Raw genomic sequence first — 10,169 nt, 5'->3', positions numbered from 1 at the left:
CAGTCCCGGTTGAGCTTTTTCTTGAGCGTTGAGAGGCGACCGGGGTTTGTCCCCGAGCGCTCCCCAGGCCCGGCGCGGCCCCGGGCGGCCCTTGTGAAGGAGCTGAAGGGGTTACGGGAGCCAAAGCCCGAGTGATGCGCGGTTCCAGCGATTCAGGCTGAGGGCTGCTTGCAGGAGGAGAGAGGATTTGTCGCATGATAGTCATGGCTGCCCGGAGACGGGCTCGCATGCTGCTTTAATCCCTTGGAGCGACTTAAGGGTCCGGAGTCTGCTCCTGCCTGTGCGTGTGTGTCACGGCTCGGCTCGCCACGCGTGGCACCGGGCCAGGGCCCCGCCGGTGAGGAACCGGGAAACGTGCGACGGGGAGGGAGAGAGAGAGGGAGGGAGGGAGCCTCCGCCTCAGCCCGCTGCCTCCTCCGTGCCTCTGCCCAGTCACCTTCACGCCGGCGGGCAGAGAGGGCTGCTCCGGAGCCAGGCTCCTTCGTACCTGTTAGATGTGGGCTCTGGTCCCATGTGTGCCTGCGGTGCCCTTTCCTTGGGGGTTTATCCCGCTGCCCAGGGGAGGGGGAAAGTGATGTGCAGCCTTAATGCACGTGGTCCAGTGCCATGCACAGCTCGGACGCCCCCGAAATTCTCTCTGTCTCCCTCCTTGCCCTGAGCACGCACAGGTTTCCAGCCCAGCCTGATGCTGCCCTTGGTTGTGAAGGGCAGGTGGGTGCAAGGCTGGGGCAGCCCTTGCTGACCCCATGGCTGACAGTGGATGCCCATGGCAGCGGGCACAGCAGGCACTGTCAGGTGACAGGGCCATCCTGAGGTCTGCGGATGAGCCCTGAAAGCCTCCTGGTTGGGGCCAGGGGCTTCAGACACCGCCCCTCCCCCCAAACCCCAGTTGGTTTCCAGGCCATTAAACCCAGTGTCTGGCCCTTGCCATGTCCTGGATGCGGAGGGAGAACTGGTAGCCCCCTCGGAGCAGCCCGTTGTCGGTGGGCTGGAGCAGCGGATGGGCTCGGGCCTGCCCCCTCCCCAGTGAAGCGCTTTCTTTATCAGAACAGATGTTTTCCCAGATCTGGCCCCAGCGAGGAAGGAGTGGCTGCCCCGGGGGCTGTGCGGCTGGGGCTGCCCCGCGGCGTGCACACCACATCACCCAGGATCATTTCAGCCATTAACTGATTAACCTGCTGCTCCTGGAAGGCTGAGCCGCCTGTATCTAATCAGATGGAGGCCAGGGTTTCCCAAAGGGCCATTTCACCAGAGCCTTTATGCCCACCCCTCTGTCACGAGGAAACTCCTGGCTTCTTGCAACAGGAGTAGCCACCGAGGAGCCTGAAGGCCATGATGGGAATGGGAGGCTGGAGAGGGGATGCCCAGAGGTGCATGTCTCAGCAAGTAGCACCCAGCAGAGAGCTGCCTGCTTTGTCCAGCTCCACTTGTCCGGGCATGATTCCGCTGTCGTATGGAGAAACAAGGATTTCCAGGGAAGGGCTGAGGGGCAGCCCTGAAGCCAGGGACTCTCTAGGAGTCTTAAACCTCTTGTAAATCACGGGCTTAAAACCCAGTGAAGCGAGGTGGCCAAGGCTGGAGGGACGGGGAGAGCGTGCGTGGGAAAGCATCAAGCTTTGCTTTGCAGGAAAGGCAGTAGGGGTGGGAGCGGGGGACGTGGCTTCCCTGGAGCGGGAATGTTTGGCATTTGCTGCACCCTAGCCACTCTTCCTCCTTCTCCATGGGGGGTTCTTGGTGGGAGGGCAACGCCTGAGCAGAAGGGAGTTGCTCCACCTCTTTCAGCTGCAGCAGAAGCCAAGCTTGTCCCAGGGGATACATGTCTTCCCTTACAATGAATAGCTTAAACCCCAGCTTGTTGTTGGTCTTGCCTTAGCAGGCTCCCATGCTGTGCTTGCAGCATTTAGATACTACACTCAGCAATGTGGTCAGTGTCTGGGGTTAGGTGGGGGATGCTGTGGGTCTTCCCAGTTTCCTTGGTTCCTCCCTCGCAGGCAGGAGACCAAAGGAGTTCCTATTCTTTGAAGTTTATCTATGATAAGTGGCTTAGTGATGGGTTCAACCAACTTATCGTTCTGGCTCTGCCAAGGAGGGAATGGTTTTGGCCGGTTGTGTTTGCTTGTCACTGCTGAAGAGCTTCCCGTGTGCTGTGCCCTCCTCTGACCGCTGACCCTGGGGACGGAGAGCTGGCGGGGTGCGTGCTGCTGCCACTCTTCCCCCTGCGGTGTCCCAAGCGGGCCAGATTAGAAAGCCTGTATCCTCAGCAAGTGGTACAGCACAAGGATGTGTGTGCCTCTGCCATCTGAGGTCTGGTGTGCGGCGTGGCTCAGAGATATGACGGATGACGCCTTTGCTCCAGCCGGGTATGAGCAGAGGAGCCGAGACTGTGTGTGCGCTCTGCCGTCTCCTTTCTTGGCTGCTGCAGCGAGTCCTGTGCCCAGAGAGGGAAGGAGGGGCCCTGGAGGCCAGGGCTGTGGCACGGTGACGGATGATAGTTTCCCTGCATGTCTGGAGTGTGGGCAGGATGTGGGGGTGACACAGAGGATGTGACTCGCTCTCCAATTCCCCCAAGGGGCAGGAATGTCGTGGCCAGGGTTAAAGGAGACACTTCTCCCATCCCGTCCCTCTCTGCTCTCCGTTAGAGTGACCAGCCGGCACGGCCCCACAGGCAGCCTGCACTGAGCAGCAGCATCCAGTGAAATCACAGATGCTGTTCTCCTGCTCATGTGCCGCTGGCCTAGAAATGCTGGCATTTTAAGTGTTAAACAGTTTTTCTCGTTGCTTTTTTGGTGAAGTGCAATGCTTTTCATCTATGTTGTAAAATAAATCCCCCAAAGTCCTTAAGCTTTCTAACATTGAGAGAGAAAGGCAGGGTGGATCCTGTGCTCATGTCCTGCACAGCTACAGTGGTCTGAGCTGTCCTCCCTACAGCTGGCCTGGTCTTCATTTAGTGTCCCCCATCCTCTCCTGGCTACAGCCCATTTCTTCTTTGTGGCCTGGGACATCTGCCGTGGAAGTGGGGAGCGGAGCCACCTCCCCTGGGGATACATGCAGACCAGCAGAGACCCTCAGGGTGAAGCCCATGGAGGAGCACAAGGGCTGCCCGAGTTGCCACCATGCATGCATCTGAGCTGCTTTCTTGGCCCTAAACTGAGGCATCATGATGGGGAGCAAGCAAGCAGCTCTACCAGGTCTCGTTTGCTCTGATAGCTTTGCCCTGGCTGCTGCGCGGTTGAGCTGACTGCTTGATGCAACTGGAAAGTGTCTGACTACTCCACAAATCCATGAGCTAGTCTGCAGAGTGTGGCCCTTTGCCGGCCACGTGACACTCAGCTGTACACACTGTCCTCCAGGTGTCTGGTGGCTCCATAGTCCTGGTGTAAACTCACGTGTGTAAGCATTCGCAGACAGAGTACATGGGTAAGGAGAAGAGCTGATAGGATTTGTCTGCGAATGCGTCTTTGCAGTGTGGAGCTTGTCTTCTGCAGCTGGTGTGGGACTGGTCTGATTTTTGGTTGCACATGCAATTCTCACAAGCTCTTGGTTGAAGCTGCCTGGCTGCATCACTCGGAGATCAGTGTCCCCAGGGAACCCAAGTTGTGCTGGGTGTGGAGGGCTCGTACGTGGCATCCTGGATTAGGTTTCTCAACAGCTTGGTTTGCCCTCCCCACACTACCTGCAGCAGGGAGAAGATGGAGTTCCTGTGAGAAAGGAGCGTGGCTGGATGTCCCAGAGAATCCTTCCAGAGACTCCTCTCTGAGATGAGGGAAATGGTTCAGCTGACTTGGATGACGCTGACCATGAGTGATGTGCTGTCTTTCGAGATAACAATGAGCTGAGTGCCTGTGTGTTAACGACCCTTGGCTTAGGAAAACGCCATCTTGGAAAGAAACAGTAGACAGAGCATCATCGTCTTCAGCAGTGGGGCTGCTCTGTGAAGGAATATTCCCACCAAGCCTCTCTCCTCCCTTGAGGACCACGTGCTTTGCTGACTTTCCCTGATGACCTCCTCTCAGTTTACCAAGAATATGGTGACCTCTTAGAAAAGAGGATCTGGAGAGATTGGGAAGAGACAGAGAAATGCTGACTATTACATCCATGCTGTGAATGTAATGGTCTCTAAGTCAATACGAAAGAGAGCAACCCCTCTCTGTTTAATTAGTCTGTGTAGTTCAGCTAAAGAGAAGTACCACTGTCCTTGAAGATATCCGTGGGGCTGGTGTAGCATGGATGCAGAATCCTCCATCCCGACTGCATCTCCCCAAAACCATTCAGAGTGATAAAGAGGCAGGTGTAGAGCAAAAGGACCCGGCTGCCCTGTTGTGGAGCAGCAGTTGCGGGGAAGAAAGCTCTTGTGCCAAAGGTGACATGAAGAAGTGTCTGGCGGAAGAGAGGGAGTCCAGTTAGCTCCTTCCTTAGGGCATTCATCTGGAGCCAGGCTGCGTGAGCTGCGACCTTGTCAGATCCTATCAGTGGTGCGAGGGTGGGCTGGCGCAGGCGCTGGGTGGGAGCCCCCACGTGAAGGGGAGCCGGGTCTCCCCGTGCCAGCCTGCAGCGGCCCCATTGCTGCCTCCAAAACCACCTCGTACCGCTCTGGTTTCACTTCTTGCCTTGCTTTTCCTTTTTCTTTTTTTTTTTTTTTAACATAATAATCGCAAATGTTTCGCAATTTCTTATTTCCCATTTTGCATTGAGGAGAATGTGCGAGCTATTTAAATGTGATCATTAAGACTGAAACTTCTGCCAGTCTGGGTTTCCTGGTTATCCTCCAGTTACCCTGAGCTCTGAGGTTCTGGCTCCTCATTTCCATCCCAGATAGCACAGTTCAGCAGCGCTGGAGAGCCGAATCCCAGGAAGAACACCTACGGAGAGCCTGTCTGCCATGCACCGCTTGGCACAGCGTCTGGGGTCTCTTGGGTCCTGTCATTATAAACATAATAATTAGCATAACAACTGAACCCGTGGCGGGGCCGCTCGTAGATAAAGCGATCAGCCTATTTGATGAGAAGGGGAGAAATGTGGGTTAGGACCAGGGCTGTGTATTAGTCCTGTTGATTCCTGCTACCTGTGTCTTGAGCCAATGATCAAGATTTGGCTGAATCACACTTTCTGGAAAGGCTTCTTATTTCTGGAGGATCCCCCGCCTTTTGCAGTTTCTTCAAGTGGTTACACAACCTTGTTTTAAAATAAATCCTGCTTCATTTCTAAAGTGTCTGGCAGCTCCATCCGTTTTTGGGTCCTACTTTTCTTCTGCTTCATGAGAGTTGTTTCATCCCAAATAACTTCTCTGTCTGCGAGAAATTATCCTCCGGGCATCGGGTTGCTGACAAAGGTGAGGCAGCAGGTAGCAGAGCAGCGGTCTCGGTACTGCCGGCAGCGGCGTCCTCGCAGCAGGGGTTAGTTAGTTGAGTATGCGGGGACCAAGGTGAGGTTTGCAGCCCATGCTGGGCCACACGCTGCTGTGATCCCCCTGCTATCAGCTTCTGGGCTAGATAGGGCAGCCCTGGCTCTGCCAAATCTACATAATGACATTAACATTTTCACAAGTACTTTTGCATTACAAGGGATCTTTCCGAATAGCAAAAATGACTGAATTTTTTAGATTTTCTCTGGAAGGCTTCTTTCACACCTCAAAGCATAAGTAAGCAGTAAACTTCCTTGCTCCTGTTTATACATCCCAGACACGCATCAGCTTTTGTTGCAACCAAATGTCCTGGGAGTTCCTGTTCAGCAGTTTGCAATCCTCTTTGGGTCTGTGACTTTGCAGAAGACATTCCTTCGTTTGAAGTGCTCCTTACATTCTTCTACCCTGAAGCTGACCTTTCAGTTTGGCTGTATTTTAATCCCGTTTTGTTCAAACAAGCGGACTGTGGAATCCACACTGCTCTGATGGTCTCATCCTTGTGGGTACTTAGTGATCTACCAGACGTTGGCATCTGCTAGTACTGTCAGCCCTACTTCTGATGTTAGGTCCTCGATGAGAATGCAAAATAGCACTGCCTCTGCTAAGTTTTTTTTAGAAACCCCCTCAATTAGTCCTGATTTTCCTCGTTCGTAACAACTGTTTTGAGATCCCTTTGCTGCTGTTTGCTCCTCAAGGTCTGACTTTTATCAGAATGCTGTGTTCTATATGGTCAATACCATGAGAATTTATTACTGTCCTATTTATCTTTTTGCTTGGGTGCAAAGGACGAAGAAGTCTATTTGACTAGACTTCTTTCCACATGTTGACTGGCTCCAGACAGCGATTAAAGCTAGAGTCTCTTTACATTGGAAAAGCTGAAGGCAAAAACTCGGTATTTTCCCTGAGGCTGTGAGACTAATCAACCCATGGTTACTTGGGATAATCCTGCTATCACCCTCCTTTAGGCTCTGACCCTTCCAGTCTCTTGGAATTTCCTCATCATTTCCAGGCTTATCAAAAATGAAAATCAGCTGGTGAGAAACTTTATTGGACAGATCGCTGGGAACTTGTGGGGCTGTTGATTTTTAAAATGTTTTACATCCTTTCCATTTACTAATATATGGGAAAGCACTTCAGCATCCCAGTGTGATGCAAGAGGGGTGATTTCCAGGAGTGTTTATTAAAAACTTCAGCACATCTCTGTTGTTATTCACAATGCTGCCATTCCCGTCCAGTAGCTGGATGCTGCTACAAGCACACGTCTTTGTCCCCAGTGATTTTAGAAGAGACGATAGTGAAACGTGGACTCTACTGTCTTTACTGTTCCCCAACTTCTTACTTGCGTGGGCTGTTTCCCCCCTTTTCCCCACTTTCACTCTTATTTCAGATTGGCTGACAGTGCATCCCAGCTCAAAGGTGCTCCACTTGCTTTGTGTGTGGTGTTTGAGGGAAGGACACTGAGGACGATCAAACACCGGGAGAATGTCTCGTGTGAAGAGTTTAAAAACCCTGGGAATACTTTATTAGCAAAATGACAAATAGGGGAAGACACGGCAAAAGAGCAGAAAATAATGGATGAGACAGAGAAGGTGGATTGGATTCCTCTGTTCCTCCGCCTCCAACTGCGAGAAAAAGGGATTTTCTGCTTCACAGTGATGAGACTGATTGATTAAAAAGTGTACGTTTCCATATAAAGTGTGAGTAGATGGTAGAACTCCACACGGCAGGAAATTATTGAAGTCAAGGATGTGGCAAGATGCAAAAAGGCATTGGACATAATCCCAAATTATGTGTAACAAACATTGCAGAAGAAATACTGTTTCAGGGCTCTCAGCTGAGATTTTTACAAAACGCGTTGCGTTGTGGCTGCTCAGAGGCAGGATGCTGGAGCTGGCGTCTCTGTGACAGACTGCTACATCCTCGTGGCTTCCTGAGGCCCTGAGCTCTCCTCTCTGGACCTTGAATGCCACTCAGCCATCCATCAGCCCAGCTTCAACCTTGAAGCCATTGGCCGAATTTGGGAGAGGGAGGGAGCTGCAAAGAATCTTCCTCACTATATATTTGGTGGCAAGAGGGAGAGGAGAGGAGACCCAAAGCAATGTCCAAGGGCAGGGCAGGAATAGCTCTTCACTTGCTCAGTTTGGAGCTGCCAACTGGTCAGTGAAAGCTTTGCTAGGGCCAGGCCAGGCCAGGCTTTTGCATGCACCATGTCGCCTCCTTCCTTTCAGGGCTTCAGAGAAGATGTGGGAAAGCCAGCGTTGCCGTGATGTGTCAGGGATGTTCAGAGACAGGGAATACACATCTGTTGATCCATGCGAGTAATGTGCCCTAGTGAATGACTTGGTTTAAATTCAAGTTTTAGGTGGGGAAGAGCTTGTAGAGAAGGCACGGAAGCGGTGCTGGCCTTTATGAACTGAGCTTTAGTATGCATTTTTGAGGCAGGTGAGACGTTCCCTGGTGGTTGCAGACTCTATAGGATTGTTGCTTCACCTGAGGAGGCCAGTGAATTGCAGGGGGTGCCTCATCTTAAACTGAGCCTGGAAAGAGCTTGCAGTGAAGTCTGGAAGGATGCATGCCTGCCTCCCCTCTGTGCACCTTGTGCTCATGGCAAAGGGTGGCCTTGAAGCGTGGGAAAACAGTTGAGGGTTCACTCCCTCCCCCTGTCAGGGTGAAGAGCCGGTGTGGTTGCTGTAGTGGGTAGTTGCTCGTTTGAAAAGAGCAAGAATTACCTTCAAGGACCACGCGTTTCCTGGGGGATATCTGAAGCTGGGAGATGTGCAGGAGAGTGGGGAGAAGAGAAGCTGTATGTAGCAGCCAAACTGGGGGAGGAGAAAGGAACAGAACAGATGGGAGGGGGAGGCAAAAGAGGGGTGGGAAGCGGTGCACATACATCAGTGACCAGAAGTGACAAACTGCTCTTAGATTAGACAATATAAAAAATGCACAAACCTTTTCCTGATACTGCTATTTTGCAGAGCTGCTGGCAGGCTGAGGGCTTTGCTCCTTAATTAGCAAGGAATGGGGCTGCTAATTGGTAGGACTAGTCTGAGTCATGGGCTCAGCCTGGGCTGCAGCTCTGGAGCAGTAGGACCCATGGCTGCAGCTTTGTGCTGGGTTCCGTGAGCTGTGGTGACTTCCAGAGGCTGCCTGGGCCAAGTGGGCCACTGTGTGGGAGCCATGGGTCCTTCCTGGGTGAAATCCAGTCACTTCTTGCTCTGCAGCGTGTCGTCCTTGTGCCTTGCAAGAAGTAGACTTCTGCTTCTGTTATCCCTGCTGCTGTTGCAGGTATTGTCCCTCTTGCCAGCTGCTCCATGTTGGCTGTTGCCAGCTCAGCTGTTCTTGCTTCTGTCTCTCTCTTTACCTGTGGCCTCCTGAGCTTCCCCCTCCCTTCCAGCAGCTGGTCCAGGTTTTGCTGATCAAGTCTAACCCAGGGACTGGCTGTATGACTTCATTTCAGCCTGACACCAAAAAACCAGCAAGGTTGCATTCCTTCCCATAAGGGTCTAGGGTGTCAGGGACTCCCCCTCCCCACCAACCTTGTATCCATTAGCTAAGTGTCTTTATATCTGTCCTATCACTTATTCATGATCATCTAGATCAATCTGTTGAAAAGTGCATTTATTGAAACCTGATCCTGACTTTGTCTGGATTGCAAGGGCCTTTCTAGCCCAATCTCCGCTGCGTGGTTTACAGCCACAAAGCCCGTTGAGGCTGGGTAGAAAGCTGGCTTAGCATGATGCCGCTTCCAAGCCTAGGAGCATATGGATCCATCGCCAGGAAAAGCACAAGGTTTGGATGCCTGATACTCATCGAACAGCTTCAGTGTGCTAGGACAACAAAGGTATGTATAGACACAATAGTTACAGCTGGAAAAACTCGGAGCAATTTTTAACTCAGCCTCACAGTGCAGAGGGGTCCCATTTTTGAGACACCCCTGCCCCTCGCAGAATGGCTGCAGCAGCCATCGGGGATAGTTACGCAACCCACAGAGGCACTGCAAGAGCCTCTTCAGTATTGTGGTTGCAGGTTCATTTGGATCCTCAGAACTATGTTCTCTCAGAAAAGAAAACATCACAAAAACCTCCCATAATGGGAACAGAGTGGACAATTGTGTGCATGTTTCATACCCTGGAAGGTGTCTTCCAACCGAGAGCACTTTTCTGCTCTGAATTAACTCCTGCAAAATTGATGCACCCATCATGGTTGTAGACCCTGCCAAGCATGTTACTTCTGGGAATTCTGCAGGTTTGCGCACAAGGAGGAATGGGGCATGTGAGTGCTGTCAGAGGCAGCACTGCTGTCTCCTCAAACCCTGTACAGCTGGGGCAGCTCGCTCTCGCTTGCACCTGGGAAGAAGCCATTTCCAGAAAAGAGGAGGTCGTGGGGAAACGTGAAGATTTGAGGGTAGTCCAGACTACACAAATAAGAGGAGAGCAGGATACGATGACTGCAGGATATGGCACAGTTGCAGAGCAGTGGCTTGCTCATGTCAGTCCCTGAATGTGTCTCCTGCTGGGCTGGCAGGTTGTGGAGAGGCAAAGGCAGGGACAGAGTTCTGTGTCTTGTCTTCGGGCACTCTCTTTGCCTTCAGCAGGTGGATAGCTGAGGAGGAGGGTGTACCTGCTGGTAGCCGCACACCCTGCTTTAATGCCTCGGTGCTTTGCTTCTGCAATCAGGGTTGTGCCCTGCTTGTCTACCTCTATGCCCTTTTCCCTGGGGTACGGTGTACGAGATCTCCTTTGTCCTTTCCCTGCCCACACGGCATGCT

Source organism: Charadrius vociferus, unplaced genomic scaffold (genome assembly GCF_000708025.1).
Source record: "Charadrius vociferus isolate BGI_N301 unplaced genomic scaffold, ASM70802v2 scaffold161, whole genome shotgun sequence".
NCBI classification, from domain to species: domain Eukaryota; kingdom Metazoa; phylum Chordata; class Aves; order Charadriiformes; family Charadriidae; genus Charadrius; species Charadrius vociferus.
This window is presented reverse-complemented; position numbering follows the sequence as displayed.